The following is an 18,846-nucleotide window of genomic DNA, read 5'->3' as shown; positions in this document are numbered from 1 at the left end:
TTCCAGCATATAATGCTCAAGTTGTAGCTCAAGAGCATGTTGTACCTAATCATTTGCAGGAGATAATAAGTGTTAAGGAGCAAAATGCTGACCTACAAAAGACTTTGCAAAATTTTGGTAATGAGTTGGTTAATATCAAAAAATCCCAAACTCAAGCACCTTACCAAATTCCTTTCCAAGCTCCCTACCAGGCCTCGTACTAGTCAGACTCTCAAGGCCAGAGAAAGAATTTTAACCAAAGGCCTTTTCAATAGTATAATCCTAATACAACCATTTTCTCAAGGGATATTGTTCCAATCCAGAACAAATTGGTAGCTGACTATGAGTGGTGTTTTCCTTGCAACCAGCCACATAACCAATCTACATACTCCAATGGCGTGTTAAATCAGGCATTGATGGTGCAAAATAGTGTTGTTGTTCCAAGAAATGAGTCTCAAGAAGTTAATGAACAACAATTTGCACCCATGGAACAAGGTAGTCCCAATGTTACTTTGATGAATTGGCAAGGTGAGGAGTTCTATGGGGTTAATCAACCTCAAAATCAATCGTATATCCCTGTAGTAGCCAACACAAGATCCAAGAAAAGGGTTGTCGACATGGGGAAATAGATTGATAAGAATAATGATCAGCCTTTCTTAAGTACCCAAGCTCAGGTAGGATCTTTCTCCGCTCAAAATACACAGACTCTTCAGAGATCACAGCTTGTGGTGACAAAAGATCAACCAAAAAGCCAACCTTAGCCAGCACAAGTGCAAAAGGACATTGTTGTTACTAAGGGACAATAGAAGGTCAGTATGACTGATTTTAATATTTTGGATTAGTTGAAGAAAACTCATGTTAGCATGTCAATGTGGGATTCATTAGCTCTACCTAGGCAAAAAGATTTGTTACATGATGCTTTGTCTAACCTTTCCTTGACTATCCAGCCATCTAATTAGCAAGCTTCAAAAGTTGTTCTTACCAATAAGCCTCATCAGAAGAGTGAAGAACAGTCTCAACAGTCTAAGGTAAACAAACCACCTCCCTTTTATGTCACTCTAATCATTGGCCAGCACTAGTGCATAACTACATGATAGATCCAGGTGCAAGTAGCTCAGTCATGCCCAAGTAGTTGGTTGACCAATTATAATTGACTTATGAGCCATTGAATAAGGGTGTAGTGCAGTTAGATGGGAATGATGTAAATATTGTAGGAGTCATTAAGTTTGAGTCTAACACTCCATGCTTTCCCCAATTTTTCTATTTTGCAAGATGTTTATGTGATAGACTTGCCACCATACTTTGCAATTTTCTTATCAAGAGACTTTACAACCAAATTAGGGGTTTATTTGTCATTGACTGGTCACATATATTTTTTAGGATTAGGTATGGAACTAAAGTTACTATTAAATTAGAAGCTTTAGCTAATGATCACATAGAACCCTATGTCCCTAGTACTGTCAATGCCAATTTGACCATTCATGAGCAAGATGACCAACCCATTCTATGTGATCCAAACACCCCCATTGATGACATTCCTCACATCTAGAGTTACTGGCAACTGAGAATCTTGAGGAGACCCTTTTAAAAATATGGATGAGGTAAACCTTGGAGTCTATATGTTTCATGAACAAGAATTTGTTGTCCCAAACCTGATGAAGGATGCTGGACAACAAGATAATCAATATCAAAATGAGCTTTGGAAGCTCTTTTTTGATGGGTCAAGAAGTAAGAATGGTGCTAGTGGTGGTTGCATGTTGATTTCCCCTATCGATGATAAGTATTATGCAGCTTTCGGGTTTTCTTTTAGCTGCACCAATAATATAGTTGAGTATGAGGCCTTAATTCATGGTCTACAATGGGCAAAGAAGAGAGGAATCAACTATTTGCAGGTTTATGGTGACAGTGAACTGGTTGTCAACCAGGTAAGAGGTCTCCATACCACTAAGAATGATCTTTTAAAGTCTTATAAACATAGGGTATGGGATCTTATTGAAGATTTCCAAGCTTTCAATCTGTTGTATATTCCTAGAAATCTTAATAAGAATGCTAATAGACTTGCTGCAATAGGAGCACAGTATGATATTCCAGGTGATATCAACAATATTAATGAACATCAATATGTAAAAGTGAATGTTAGATCTTCCATTCCTAACAATGTTGATCATTGGCAAGTTTTTGATAGTGATCAGCAGATTATTAACTTTTTGAGGGAAGAGGCAAAGTTTTCAAATACCAACCAAGAGAAGCTTAAGCAACAATATGATGATCAGGTCATACAGCTGAAAACAAACAAGCTACTTAAGGTTTTGGTCACATTGGAGTCAATTTTCAATGAGGATGATCAAGTGAGAAAAGAAAAATCTAGCTTGCAGATCAAGGAGGAACATTATGAAAATGTTGAGATTTTCAAGGATAAGTTGTTAAAGCTTAGCAAGGTGTGTACTTTAGAGGAAAGGCATGCATTTATTTTACTATGCCAAGAGTTTAGTGATATATTTGCTTGGCAATATTCTGATTTAAAAGGATTTGACCTTAGTATTTCCCAACATACCATAGAGCTTGAGCCAAATGCTCAAACTTGTGAGGTAAAAAAAGAGGCCTTTTAATCCAAAGCTTGAGCCCCTTATGGTCAAAGAACTTAATAAACTCATTGAGAGAAGCATTATTTTTCCTATTAAACACACCTATTGGGTGTCAAAACTTGACCCAGTTAGGAAAAAGAATGGTGAAATCAAACTTTGTGTTGATTTTCGAGATCTCAATAGAGCCTCTTTGAAGGATAGATATCCACTGCCCTCTATGGAGCATATTCTACAAGTTGTTGCAGGTTCTGAGAGATTCTCCTTGCTAGATGGTTTTTCAGGTTATAACTAAGTTTTGGTGAAGGAGGAAGATCAATTTAAGACAAAATTTACAACTAAATGGGGCACTATGGCATATAAAAAGATGCCATTTGGTTTGTCAAATGCTGGTGCCACTTTTCAACATGCTATGGATATGGCATTTCATGGTTTGATGTATAAATTTGTACTTGTTTGTTTGGATGATATCACTGTTTATTCTAGAAATTCAGTTGAACACCTAGCTCACCTAAAGAAAATTTTTGAGAGGTGTAGAGAGTATGGTATATCCCTTAACCTAAACAAATTTGTGTTTTCTGTTCATGAGGGTAAGATTTTGGGCTATGTGGTGTCAAAAGAGGGTATTACTATTGATCTAGAGAGGGTAAGTGCTATTCTTTCCTTACCTCTACCAGTACACAAGAAGGGCTTGCAAAGCTTCTTGGGTAGGATTAATTTTGTTAGGAGGTTTATTCTAGATATTGAAGAATTATTAAAACCTCTAACTTCTATGTTTGAAAAGGATATTACTTTGAGCCAGTCTAAGGATGGGAGGAGGATTTTTGAGCTTATAAAAGAGGCACTTGTAGCTTCTCCTACTTTGCTAAACCTAGATTTCTTAAAATAATTTATTTTGTAAGCTTATGGCAGTATTGACAGCATCTTAGCTATGTTGGTTCAAGAAAATGAGCATGGTTTGGAGCAGCCTTTGGCCTTTTTCAGTCAAGGCCTTAAGGATTATGAGGAGAAATATTCTTTTGTTGAAAAACATGTTCTTGTTGTTGTTAGGAGTTTGAAAAAGTTTAAGTATATGCTGTCTAATAATAGGATTAAGTTGATGGTTTCTCACCCCTCAGTTAAAGAGTTTTTGCTCAGCAAAGACTTAAATGATAAGAGGACTGGTTGGGTGACTAAGGTGATGGAATTTGATGTTGATATTAAGGTCACCAAGCTAGTCATAGGTATGGGACTATGTGAGCAGCTTGTTGATCACACAAACAACAGTGAAGAGGATGAGGAGAAGGTTGTTTTGGCCCTCTAAGACAAAGAACAAGTAGCTGTTCATGTTCCTCCTATTAGTTGGGTACAAGAAATGACTCATTTCTTGTTGACTGGTGAGTATCCTCATGGATTGAGTAAGTCAAGAAGAAGGTATTATAGACTTCACTCCATTCCCTATGTACTCTTGAATGGTTTTCTATTTAGAATGGATTTTCATGGTGTATTATTGAGGTGTATAGATGTTGATTAGGCTGATAAGGTATTGCATGAGTTTCATGAAGGATCAATAGGAGGACACTTTTCAGCAAGAACTATAGCTCTGAAAGTTATGAAAGGAGGCTATTATTGGCCTAATTTGTTCAGAGATGCACATTCATGGGTTAGAAAGTGTAAAGAATGTGCCATGTTTGTAGGAAAAGAGAGGTTGGCAGTGCTACCATTGTAGCCTATTCAGGTAGAACAACCCTTTATGAAGTGGAGTTTGGATTTCATTGGAGTCATAAATCCACCTTCAAGTGCTGGCCACAAGTGGGTGCTCACAGCCACTGATTATTTTACTAAGTGGACTAAGGCTATATCACTCAAGGAAGCAAATGAGATAGTTGTTTTGAACTTTTATGATGAGTTGATAAATAGATTTGGTGTTCCTGAATCTATAGTTTCGGATAATGCTCTTGCTTTTGTAGGGAGCCAGATATCTGATTGGGCAGTAAAGAATGGTGTTTATCTCAACACCTCATCTAACTATTACCCTCAGGGCAATGGACATGTTGAGTCCACAAATAAGAATCTTCTCAGAATCATCAAAAGGACCATGGAAGGAAATCAGCGAGCTTGGCATATCAAGCTTAAATCAGCCTTATGGGCTAATAAAATCACACCAAAGAGGTCCGCTGGAATGTCTCCATACATGCTTGTGTATGGGAAAGAGGCAAGGTTGCCTATTTCACTTGAGTTTCTAGCCCTTGATCTATCTAACCAGTTGGATATGATTGAAGAAGAGCCTATGTCAACAAGATTGGCTCAACTGATTGAGCTAGAGGAAGTTAGAAATAAGGCAATGAGGCAAATTGAGCATCACCAAGCTCAAATGAAAAGATCTTTTGATAAGAGGGCTTCTCCTAGAGTGTTCAAGGAAGGTGACATTGTCCTAAAATGGGATGAATTCAAGAGCACTCTAGGCAAGCATACAAAGTTTGATATTTTTTGGAGTGGGCCTTATATGATTTCTAAGTGCAAGCAACACAATGCCTTCCAGCTATCTAAGTTGGATGGTGAAGTTGAACCAATCCAAGTCAATGGGATTCACCTCAAGCATTGCTTTTTAGGTATACCTAAAATTTGTACATATTTTAATTTTCCTAGTGGTAATAATTGCTTTGCACAATAGGTTAGTTTGTAGTTTTGTTTCGCCTAAGTGCCTAGAGCACAGTTCTGAAGGAGTAATAAGAGTCATACTGTTGCAATCCATTGAAGCTATAGAAGAGAGGTTTCCATCATATGAAACAAGGAATATGTTTATCCCCTCTCACACACAAAAGGAATCTCCCTCATATAGCTACAATAAATTGTTGCATTGTTTCAAAAGTGTTTTGTTGTTTTGTCCTGTCCTAATCTATCAATACACATGCCTAATTCATGAAAGTAAGGTGTTAATCTCACTGCCATAAACCACACACCTATACTCCATAGATTAGGATATGTTTTTGAGAGAAAACAGAGTTTTTGTAATCATGTGTGATGTGTTGTTTCAGTTTTCTATCAGTCTCAGTGACTTTGTGCCCAATGGAATGTATAAGGCAACTAGTCAAAATTTTAGCAGGCAAACATATGGCAGATGTCGCCAAAAATGTTACCTATTTTTGCTACAAGCTCAATATACCTCAGAAGGAGAAACAAGTGCTAAGTATGAAAAGAATACATGTTTTTGTCTAACTTGTTTGCTTCATGTGTAGACACAGGGTAAATAACTTTTGTTCATTGAACTATAGCATGTGGGGTAAAATGTGGCTCCCAAGAGGGTTGAACCCAGCATGCTGATGGAGATGGGTGTTTCTTGCAGTTTTTTGAATTTTTGCCCGATTGGCAGGACTAGTCGCACACTACCCCCATGACCCGATGAGTAGTGTGGAGCGCGAAATGTTGTCATCGGCTATCAGAAGGAGTGGTTTCATGTTATCTCGATGACCCAATGGAAAGGCCTAGGTGTAGACCATTTATTCCATAGTGGCCGCACGGAGGAAATTTATCGCATTTATATGCAAGACTGCATATATCCTTAGTGTCAAAGCTTAAGGGCTTTTGGCAAGTTGTAGCTCAGCATTGGTGGGCCCTCACATCTCAAAGTGGCCAAATTTTGTAGTTAAAGGGCAAATTAATAGGCATGCGGGTTGCAAAGGATCTGACAGCCATTGCTATACTGCTATGTGAAAGTTCTCAACTACTAATCTCTGCAACTTAGTGACTGGTGAGGTGGCATCCTGGTGGAAGTTGAGGTGACGCCTGAGTGGATCATGTGGCAAAACAGGGGCTGACACGTGGTGACATCGTGGCATAAGAAAGAGCTTCTCAGAGAGGCTAAAGGTCATGCAAGTTCGAGATACATCAATGGTGATCAAGAAAGATCCGATGACTGTCACTATGTCACGATGGGATGATAATCACCAAATACTCCCCACGACTTGGTGACAACGAACGTACCGATAATAGAAAGTTAAATCTCAAGAAGATCACTAAGATCCAATGACAGATCAAGGAAGATAGGATGGTGGATTGACATTACGGGGCTATCCATGACTGTCACTGTATTGTGGTTGTGAAGTGCCCGAACTGAATACCCTCGTGACAGGTGGCAGGTCAGGTGGTGTCGAGGTGGACTCTGAGCGTATCACAAGGTGACATGTGGTGACACACCTTGCAATAGGTGGCATGTCATCAAAGTGAATGTTGAACAAACCTTGTCCGTGATAGATCTCTAAATGGTTTCACCGAATGCATTGGTTTCATCAAAATAAGAGGTATCGATGAAACAATAGTTTCGATGAGACATGAAAACTATTCGCCGAGGGAGGTAGTTTGGCCGAAAGACTGATGATGAACAAACCAAAGTAAAATGGTGGGTCCAGTGGTACTAAGGTTGCAGATGAGGCCGTGCTCAAGTGGATCAGGTGGCAAACTAGAGATTGCCATGTGGCACGGATGGACAAAGAGGTAAGGGTTGAGAAGATCAAGAAAGATCAATGGTGATCACAAAGATCTGACGGCTATCGCTATACCACTATGCAAAAGTGCTCGACTGTTAATCTCTATGACTTAGAACCTAATGATGTGTTGGTTTAGGTGGAGCCTAGGTAGTAGCCACAAACAAGTCGGATTGTAACACGTGGCAAGGGTCTACAGACGAGGGACTCAAAAGTGGGATCGTTTTGAAGAAAAAGCAGAGTGGTTAAAAGTCGTATAGGTTCCTGAAGATCTGAGGGTTGTCGCTATACCGCAATGAAAAGGTACATAAAGGTTAATCCTTGTGTAGTGACAAGACATCCGCAGTCCCAACGGTTTCTATTATGTGCTGATGGTTAATGCAGGTGGCTAAATAAAATGGTCAGATAACCGGTAGCATCCAAGTGAACTCAGCGCGAAATGACGTGAAGTTGTGTTTAGTTTGGCTACTCTTTTTTGCAATTTTGGAAGAGTTTCTCTCTTAGTTAAGCCCCCTTATTTTGAGGAAAAGGTTAGAATTGATGACAAGTGATCTATCTTGGAGCCAAATTTATTTTGATTTTTGGTGATCTTTTGTAGAAGTGATTGTTTTTCAATTTTTTTGGGGGGGGAGGGTTTTGGAGTTTTGAGATTGTGTAGCTAAATATACTCAGGCTCCTATAACTCATTTCTTATGATTTTTCAAGACTTGTAATGTAGATACCTCCTATTGATCAATAAAGGAGTCCATTTTCCTTCTCAAATTTGTGTTGTTCAAGCATTGTGTGTGAGTTCTTAGAGTGAATTTTTGTGATTTTTATAGAATCATTCTTTTCATCTTATTGCCTCAGTGTTATAATCATATGCAACATATTATAGTGTAGGTGAGTGAATGTGTAGTTACTTTTAATGTTTGAAGTTGTGAAAATATCAATGTTTTCCTCCTGCAAACATATAAAAGTTTAAACCTTTCATATGAATCATTTTTGCAAGCATGCATATTTGAGTTGTGAGATTACAAAGCTTCATTATCTGAGTATTTTGTGAGGTTTGTAAGCATTTGTAAGTCAGTTTCAGTCATTGGTGGATCAAATTTTTATCTATAGTTTTATTTTATGCATATCCTTCTACCTCTTTTCTAGTCAAGAAGTCATTAGTTTTTAGGTGATCAAATAGGAAGCCGGCCTATAATATGGAGGTTTGCTGTCATAATAGGATACCCATATCTTGAGAGTAGTCCAATGTGTCATTGGATTACAAGAATTTTAAGCTTGCATCGGGTGCAAATCCATGTGAGAACAACTATGAGACAAATGGTATTACGACACAATTATCTGCACCTCGGACTCCTTAGTAGAATGGAGTAGTGGAAAGAGAGAACAAAACCATTTTGGATGCACCAAGATCTATGATGATGGAAGCCAAATTGCCTCACATCTACTGGAGAGAAGCAATGTGTACAATAGTATACACATTCAACAAAGTTCACATCAAAGGTGAAACCAGTAAGACCCCTTATGAATTATGGTTTAGACATACACCTACTGTTAAATATTTTAGAATTTTTGGAAGTAAATGCTATATCAAAAGGGATGATTCAATTGGAAAGTTTGATCCTAGATGTGATGAAGGGATATTTCTTGGTTATTCAATTCAAAGAAAATCATATAGATGTTATAACAAAATATTGTAGAAAATTGTGGAGAGTGCTAATGTGAGAGTGGATGAGAAGTACATAAATCATCCTATATCATATGATAGGGAACCAGCAGTGGAAATGATCATAACTGAACCGACAATGCCTCAACTGGTATAGGAAACTAAGACAGTTACACCAATACAATCATAAAATTCAACTATAACTGATGATTAGAGTAATGAACTTGAAGTTTAGAAGACACCAAGGTATGTAAGATTAAATCATTCTGAAGATCAAATCATTGGAGATAGGAACAAGGGAGTTATGACAAAAAGAAGAATGGAAAATGAAGAAGTATGTTTTATTATCAAGTTGAAATGACAACTGTTATTGAAGCTTGTAAGGATAAACATTGGTTAAAGGCTATGGAAGATGAATTAGATCAGATAGAGAAGAATGAAACTTGGACTTTAGTTCCCCGACCTAAAAATAAGAATGTTATTGGAACTAAATGGGTTTTTAGGAATAAACTGAATGAGGATGGTCAAGTTGTAAGAAACAAGGATAGTCTAGTTTGTAAAGGATATTCTCAAATGAAAGGAATTGATTATGGTGAGATATTTTCACCTGTAGCTAGAATTGAAGCTGTTAGACTATTTCTTGCCTATGCAGCCTATAAGAACTACAAGGTTTATCAAATGGATGTTAAATGTGCATTTTTGATTGAGAAACCTGATGGATTTTCATTGACAGATGATAAAGATATGGTTTGCAGATTGAAGAAAGCTTTATATGGATTGAAACAAGCTCCTAGAGCTTGGTATGCAAGGTTGGATAAATATCTTTTGAAGCTTAATTTTACTAAAGGCAGTGCTGATAGTAACTTATATTATAAGATCACTAATAATGATATTTTGATTATTGAAGTATTTGTTGATGATATCATTTTTGAAGGAGAAGATAAATTATGCATGGAATTTGCTAACAATATGAAGAATGAATTTGAAATGTCCATGATTGGTGAGATAAATTTTTGTTTAGGTTTGCAGATTACTCAAACTCACAAAGGCATTTTTATCTATCAAACTAAGTATCTGAAGGAATTGTTGAAGAAATTTGGTATGGATAATTCCAAACTGGTAAATACTCCTATGGTGACAAGTGAGAAATTATCTATCAAGGATACCTCTACACCTTTAAATTTGACAAGGTATAAGTCTATGATTGGTGGTCTATTATATTTGAATTAGACTAGACTAGATATTATGAATGCAGTAAGTATATTTTCAAGATATCAAAGTAATCCTAAAGAAAATCATGAATGTGTAGTAAAAAGGATATTCCAGTATTTGCAAGGAACAACAAAATATGGTTTATGGTATTCTAAAAATGATGATTTCACTTTATGTGCATATACTGACTCAGATTGGGCAGGAGATACTGATGATAGGAAGAGCACTTCTAGTGGAGCTTTCTTTCTTGGGAAAGAAACTAGTTTCATGGATCAACAAAAAACAAACATGCATTTCTTTATCTATTGTAGAAGCTGAATATGTTGCAGCAACAACTAATTGCACTCAAGTCTTGTGGATGAAGCATCTGTTGAAGGATATCAGGGTAAATTGTAGTGAACCGTTAGTTATCTACTATGGTAACTCTATGACTATTAACATGTCTAAAAATCTGGTATTTTACTCTAAGACTAAGCATATATCAATAAAGTATAACTTTCTGAAGGACAAAGTAGAAGGAAAGGAAGTCAAATTGGTTTATGTGAACACTAAAGAATAGATTGTAGATATATTCACTAAACCGCTGTATAAGGAATCATTTGAGTATTTGAGAGACAGGTTAGGGGTTTCTGCCCCTCCGACAGAGACTTGATTGTTGCAGTTTGCAATTAGTCTGGCATGCATTATCAGAGATATTATTCATTCTAACACTGATGAGTGGTGCTACTACTCAGGGGGTGTAGTCAACTTTGAGATTCAGAGGTTTATATTCTTGCTTTGATATTTTTGTCAAATTTCTAGCATTGATGTCAAAATGGGAGTGATAGTGATGTGAAAAATAAATTTAGAGATATCATTCATAGGGGGAGGGTTATTGATATTCAGGAGATTGTTGGTTGTCTTCCACAGGGGGAGACTTGTTTGGCATTTCTTGGTACTTAGATATTTTTCACATCTAGTATTGCCATCAATGCCAAAGGCGGAGATTGTTGGCATTATGGATGAATTGATTATGTATTGCATTGATGTTTTTTCATCGATGTCAATACTAGCTGTTATGGTTGGTTACCGGCAGATAGGTTTTGGTTACCGATAAAAGATCTAGTGTTACCAGCAAAAGAGACTATTTGTTGGACACTTCGATCATGTTTGGATCTATGTAATGTGATTGGTTACATGTGGTATGTGCTTCTAGAGAATGTCTTGGTCATATGGTATTGACTTGGTAATCAGATTCTATCATACACTCTTGTAAACCCTTACCGGCATTGGTTTAAGGCTCCACCGATAGAGCTTTCACTAAGGAATCTTGACAGGATGCATAAGTGGTGTTGGTACAACTTCTAGATGGATTTCAAGATGCTGAAGATGTTCCTTGATCATGCTTCAACTGCTTGAAGACATTGCTTTGGCATGGTGGACCAAGAATAGGTCCAGTACCTATCTAGGTTATGGATCAGTATCATGATAACGTGTTCTCTACATGTTACCAGGATGTTTCAGGATGATTTATGGATTTGTCATTGTTGTTTTAGTCTTAAGACGACATGACATATCATTGTAATATGGATTTATGTAATGATCTTATTGTAATATCTTTTAGGTGGCCAACCTAATTTGTTTAGGCCGAAGGGTTGGTATAAAATGATGTAAGATCTCATTGTAGATCATGGTATGGGAATGGAATAAGTGTTCGTGGTCTTGGAATGCAATATCATATGCAAAGGAGATTTGGTCGATCATAGGTGAGATAATTGGGATTAAGGAAGAGGTCAAAGGCCTCTGATATTGAGCTTAACCGAGACTGTAATCAAGCATGGGAGATGCTATCTCTGGTAGTTCACTCTATTGGATTGTTGTCCATTTATCTTGAGATGGTTGTTGCCTCTCTCTAGTCAGTGAGACTCTTTTCTAATGATCAGTACACTCTAGGCAGTGTGCCTTCTTGCATGTGTAATACCCTCATTGTATCACATACTTTCTACAGAAGTATCATCTAACTGTGGGTAGGCTTCCCATCGTGGTTTTTCCCTTTCTGAGTTTTCCATGTACAAATCATCGTGTTATGTGGTATGGTTTCTTGCATTGATTATCTATTTAATTATTAAGTTGTATTGTTTACCGGTATCTGTTTCTACTTTACCGGTACTTAATTTGGTTAAAGGTTATTAAGTGGATTAAATATTTTAATCTATTAACAACTAATTCACCCCCCCCTCTCAGTTGTTCACCCCAAAGGATATGTGGAAAGGAAATATTTCATAAATTTCTTATGGTCGAATTGTTTGTATTGTAGTACCAACTCCTGAAACAGTCTTGAATCTCCTCTAGGCACACCCAATTCAAACCCCAATGCTGAAAAAATATAGCCCAGATAGGTTGGACATAAGAATAGTGTATAAAAATGTGGTTCATGGATTCCTCATCATTGAGACAAAGATAGCATCTATTGGGGATGCATAAACCCCTCTTTCTCAAGTTATATGTGGTTAGTATCTTATTTTGCAAAAGAACCCATAAAAAAATATTAATTTTAGGAGTCAAACCTAAATGCCAAGCCTTAGCCCAGTAGGGGCTAGGGTCTTGAGACTGAGCCATCATAAGGACAACAGACAACACAAAATAAATCCCTGAAGAGGTACTGCTCCACACTAGGTGATCCTCCCTTCTAAGATTTAAAATTGCATGGTTGATCACTAAGTTTACCTGCTTTAGGTTGGGATCAATAGAGCTGAGGTCCACCCACTTTTGATCTCTCTAGTAGTTTGCAAATTTAACACTGAAATTCTCCTTGCATGTTTGGATGATCATCTGAGAAACACAATTATTGAGAGGGGCTCCTCCAATCCAAGCATCATCCCAGAAATTGACCTTCCCGCCATTACCTATGGCCCAAAATTTGCCTATACTTACAATACCTTTGGCATGGATAACATTGTTCCAGATTGTAGAGCCACTCAATATGTGATAAGAGTAAAGGAAATCTTCCATGGTAGGGACCACATGTAAGTATTTAGCCTTCTAGATTTCATTCCACTCTCCATTTCCCTGATAGATTCTCTAGATTTGTTTGGCTAGAAGGGTCTTGTTCAGGGTTCTAATATTTCTTAATCCCAGACCCCCACCTTTTTGGGTTTATAGACATTTTCTCAGGCAATGAGGGAAACTCTCTTCTTCTCCTCAACCTGAGACCAGAGGAAAGATTTCTGAATTTTCTCAATAACATCTGCAAATTTTCCAGGAATTTTGAATAGGCTTAAAGCATAAACTGGAAGACTCTAGAGAGAATTTTTTAAAAGTTGGATTTTACTAGCTTGACTAAGAAGGGTCTGTTTCCAACCAGCCAGCTTCCTACTGAATCTATCAACAAGACTGTTCCAAAATAAATCCGTAGATTTCGTGCCCAAAGGAAGACCTAGGTAAATAGATGGGGGCTTTCCAATTTGGCAACCAAGGATCCAGGCCATCCTATTATGTCTGTCCTCTGAAGAAGAAAATAGAGCTTTGCTCCTAATTAATCATTTTACCTGAAACAAAACTATAAATTTTGAGAAGGTTCTTCATAGTGGAAGCTTCTTTGATCAATGAAGTGCCCATTCAGATGGTAAAATCAACAATTTCCTGGTGGGAACAAGCTTTGAAACCAGAAGAGGGAGAGATTCTCAGCAGAATCCCCTGAGAAACAAATTTTCTAATAAATCTACCCAGACATTCAAACAAAATAATGAAGAGAAAAGGGGAGATGCGATCCCCCTTCCTGATGCCCCTAGAAGTTTTAAAGAAGAGGGAAGGAACACCATTCACAATGACAGAGAAAGAAGGAGTCGATATAAGTTGGTCAATCAACTGAATAAACCTATCACAAAAGCCAAAAGCACCAAGCACCTTACCCAAGAAGCCCCAGTCCACACGATCATAGGCTTTAGACAAGTCCAACTTCATCAAGAAGCCTCGTTTCTTTGATTTCACTAGTGAGTGTATGTTTGCATGAATAGTAATGATAGAGTCGAGGATTTGTCTGCTAGGAATGAAGCCACTCTATTGGGATGATATTATAGATGTGAGAATCATTAACAATCTGCCAGTAACCACCTTCAAGATAATTTTATAGAAAGAATTGCATAAGCTTATCAGATGAAACTTATCCATAGAATCAGCCCCAAGAAATTTGTGAATCAGAACCAAAAAAGTAGCATTGAGATCCTTTAAGATAATCCTAGCCCCAAAAATTCTTGCACTCCTTTAACCACATCACATTTGAGAATGCTCCAAAAGGCTTGAAAGAAGATTTGCGGGTACCCATCCAGACCCAAGGCTTTATTGCCACCAATGGAGAAAACCGCTTTCTTAACTTCCTCCTTAGAGGGAATGGCCACCAAATTCTTATTTTGAACATTATTAATGATGAATGGAATGGTCTCTAAGAGGGTCCTCTGAGAAAGATCATCCAAACCACAATCCACTGAGAGAAGAGATTTGGAAAAATTCCTAGCGTCATTCCCAATCTCATCGTCCTTCTTTGTTTCAATTCCACCAATTCTCAACTTTGAGATCCTATTTGCAACCTTATGTTTCATAGCAATCATATGGAAGAACCTGGTATTTTTGTCGCCGGCTTTAAGCCAAAGAGATCTGGACCATTGTTTCCAAAATTATTCTTCTCTTCTGATAATCTTATGATACTTAACAAGCACTTTAGTTTCCTTCCTGATAGACACTTTATTATATCCACTGGTTTGGATTTTATCTTGTATTTCCTTAAGCACAAACTAGGTTTTGGACTTGGCAGGAAAAAGATCCCCCAAAACTTCCTTGTTTCATTTCTTTATATTATCTTTCATTCCATTATTTTATATTATCTTTCACGTGCCTTAATTTTTTTCGCCATTCTATACATCGTGGTACCTTTGACATCAATAGACCACCACTTCTCAATGGCCTTCTCAAGGTTAGGATGGTCCAACCATATCCTTTCAAATCTAAATGGGAAGTTTCTTTTAACACTTATATTCTCAGCAACAAAAACCACATGAAAGTGGTTAGAACCAATCCTAGAAATTGCCAATAGGGAGCACAGATAATGGTTAAACCAATCATTAGAAATAAGGGCCCTGTCAAGTCTGACTTGAATAATATTTTCCCCCACCCTATGGTTGGTCAGGTAAAATTGGCACCTTGGAGATTAATATCATGCAGACCTTGGTTATATTCATAAAGTTCAACAGATCCATTCTACTTTCTAATTGAGAGGGGACATCTCCAAACTTCTCTTTGTCACAGAGAGGGGTTGTGAAGTCCCCCATGACCATCCATGTTTCATCCTTAAAAGACAGTGAATGGCCTCTAGCTTCTTCGAAAATTTACATCTATCTAGTCTATTATTAGGGGCGTAAATATTAGTTAGGATCCATGTGGTACCGTCCCCTAAATGATGAAACCTAACAAAGGCCAAATTGCTATCCTACTTAGCAGGCACCCCAGTAACACGCCTTAGATTCCAGAAAATGGCAATGCTCCCAGAAGCACCATCTGAGGTACCTCCTAAAACTCCCCCATCCTTAAAAAGCTTAATCTTCTCGACTTTCTCTTTAGTCATTTTAGTTTCTAGGATAAGAACAATATTCAATTTATGCTCTCTAAGTAAATTTCTAAGAGCATCCTATTTATGTGGACTATTCAATCCATGTCTATTCCATGAAAAAAAAATTATTTTCCTTTTAGGGATCATACCTCGTGGATGGTCATTTGAGTACCATCCTCTATATTCTTGCTTGCCTCTTGATCTCTGATCTAGCTTTCTTTTTTCTTCCAAGAGAAGAGGGGATAAAACCCATATTGGCTTTAGTCCAATTTCATGTCTTAACTAGAATAGCCTGAGGGGTGGATTTTGGCCCCTTTTTTCCAACTTTCTTTCATTCTGCTACTTCGTTAATCTAGCTATCTTCTTCTTCGATGTTTTGGGTGATTGTCTTCTACTTGAAATCATCAACCTTAGCCCACTTAGCACTTATATTAAGAAGTGAGGTCGTTGGGGACTGTTGGAAGGTAGATTTCACCATATCCATTGATTGTTGTGATTCTAACAATGAGATCCCTCCAAGGATCAAACACCTCTGGGCTTCCTAATAGTCTGATCTAGGGCCATCTTTGTTAGTTTTTTTCATAATGCAATTCGAATCCACTTACTCCTTGGTCTATAACACCACCTGTATTTCTCCATCTTCTAGGTTATCACTTCGTTGTTCCTCCTGATTGGTGTTTTGTCGTTCTCTCTCATCTTTTCCTGTTTGATCCTCTTTCCCTTCTTTAAGCATCTAGTTTGATGAGTTTTCCACATTAATGTTCCCTTATTGCTCAAAGGTGTCAAGGATGATAACACTCTAAGCTTATTCTAACGTTTTCTTTTTTTAGCAATCTCGAGTTGCTTAGCAAGTTTTTTTGCTCTCCATTGTGTTGCGTTGTCTTTCTTCTCTTTCTCTTTCATGATCTGTAGAGGGTATTTTCTAGCAGTATTTCCCAATTTTTTGCAGTGAAAACATGCAAAAGGGACACTTTCATATTCCATAGGTTGGATCCACTTCCCCAATTTGGAATTAATCTTGATAGATATGGGCATATCCATGCCTTTCATAACCCACACAAATCCTATCAAAGTTATGTCTTCTTTTAGCTGTTGTGATAAGTTCCATAGATAAGAGTTCCCCAAAGGAGCTAGTGATTCCTTTAAAGACATATTCAACCCAGAACTCCAGGGGAAGGCCCAAGAATCTGACCCAAATAGGAGCTTGTACAAAAAAAGATTCATTTAGGTCCATCTTAGATGAGCACTTTTGTAGTGCAAGTGTTGATTTTCCAATCAATCAAGGACCATCACAAAGCACCCTCGACATGTCTTCCTCAGATGAAAAGGCCATCGACAACAAAACTTTGGACATAACAGTGATCTCCCCTTGACCTTTAAGCCCTTACAGGTTATAGGTTATGTGAGCCTGTGAAAACCATTGTTGTTGGTTGAGGGTGCTTGATAAACCCTTGATCTATATTTCCTAAGGTCTATTATTTGTTGTTTTAGATTGTTGGTTTTGACCAGCCTGGTTTGATGTTCTTATTTTGATGTGTGGCTAGGGTTTTAATGTTTTGTGGCTACTGTGTCTTTTTTATTGTATCATTTGTAGCCTTTGTTTTGGGATCTAGATGCCCGTAAGTGGAGAGGGTTTTAGGTCCTTTTTAAAACCTATGGTTTGCTGCTAGGTAGTCTAGTCTATTTTTGGTGGCAACTTTGATTGTAAAGGGTTTTGGGGCCCCTTCAAAACCTATTTATCATAATAAAAAACAAATCACAAGGATTGACTCTTTGTGGAGAAAAATTCATCTAGGGTTGAGAGAAAGACCAAGATTAACATTTGTTGCTTTACCACCTACTAAGTCCTTGGATAGACTTAGAATCTCACCACCATTTTCATATGATTATTATGACAAAAGAAAAGAAGGAAGCAACTCACAATAAGGAAAGATGAGGAAGAAAGACTCAAATCTTTGAAAATATTATACATTATTGGAGTCAACTATCCTATTAAAATTTAATTGCTTAACATTGAGATTAAAATTTTGGTTTAAGATGAAATGTACTATTCATAATATTTTAATATGTTGATTGTGCATTCGAAAAAACTATTAAAATCTTGAATAATTTTGAATCGAACGATTTCCTATTCTACATTTGACTTAATATGATAGACATCAGGATTTACAGGGGATAATAATACTTTATTCAAATTTAAAAAGATGATAAGTAAATACTTTACATGCCACACCGTGGATGCTACTACAATAGATATCTTAAATGTATATATCTAGATAGATGTATTTAAGGTATCTATGCTAGTTACATTTTTAAATCTTATAAAAGTATAATAAATAAAGATAAATAAAGAGAGAGCCCTTTATCTTAACACGAGGTATAAAAAAATTTAAATTTAATAGAAGAAAAGAGAAAGAAACACCTTGATCACTACATGAGGTATACCAAAATCAAATGAGCTCAACATTTCAACCAATTCAACAAATGATTAGAACAAAACACCAAGTTTGATCTCTCCAATCTTCGTTTTCATTGAAGATTCACGCTTGATGTGTCATAGACAAAGGAAGATTAGATTCAAAAAGAGTTATATGAAGTCTAAGAACACATTCCTCTCATTGAAGAGACAATCCAAGACCAAGCTTAAATATTGTAAGAAAGAGAATGATATAGAATAATACTTCAAATAGTAACAATATTTCAAATATAAGGTCAACTCATAATCTACTTTATTATAGAGACTATATAAGATGCATAAATAATTCAAGTAGTTGGAAGTGCAAATTATATTTATGATTAGGATTTGCAATGCGCTATTAAATTGATATTTATAATAATAATAATCATCAAATAACCACCTTCTTGAACACACAAGCACACCATTTTATTATTAGTTCCTCCTCCAAAGAGAAATGAGTAAACATATTGTTGTGACTGCCACTACAAAACATCAAATTACTTTCATTTATGACACTTGTTTTGTAGGAAGAGAGTAGTAAATAAGATTTCATCATTCTCAGTAAGATTTTCTCAATAGAAGAGAAAGAGTGATCTAGGGGATGCCTTAAAAAGGGTGTAGTGCATGCACCATCTCAAGTTTGACTCACTCATGTTGCATAATTGGGTTAATTTTAGGAAATGCCACAAGAAAACATGTTTACAACATTAATGAATGAGTTAAATAAAGATGTCAAAGACTATATAGTCTTTATGATATGCTATAGGAAAGTCTAAGAATCTTAAATATTTCTATGTATTGAATCATAAAAGCACAAAAAAAATCTATCAAAATTTACAAATACATAATAGATAGATTTTAGCCACTCTGTCCTTCTCTAGAAGAATCATTTCCTATATATTAAAATAATTATT

Source organism: Cryptomeria japonica, chromosome 11 (genome assembly GCF_030272615.1).
Source record: "Cryptomeria japonica chromosome 11, Sugi_1.0, whole genome shotgun sequence".
NCBI classification, from domain to species: domain Eukaryota; kingdom Viridiplantae; phylum Streptophyta; class Pinopsida; order Cupressales; family Cupressaceae; genus Cryptomeria; species Cryptomeria japonica.
The sequence above is the reverse complement of the archived record's forward strand: the minus strand, read 5'-3'. Positions refer to the sequence as shown.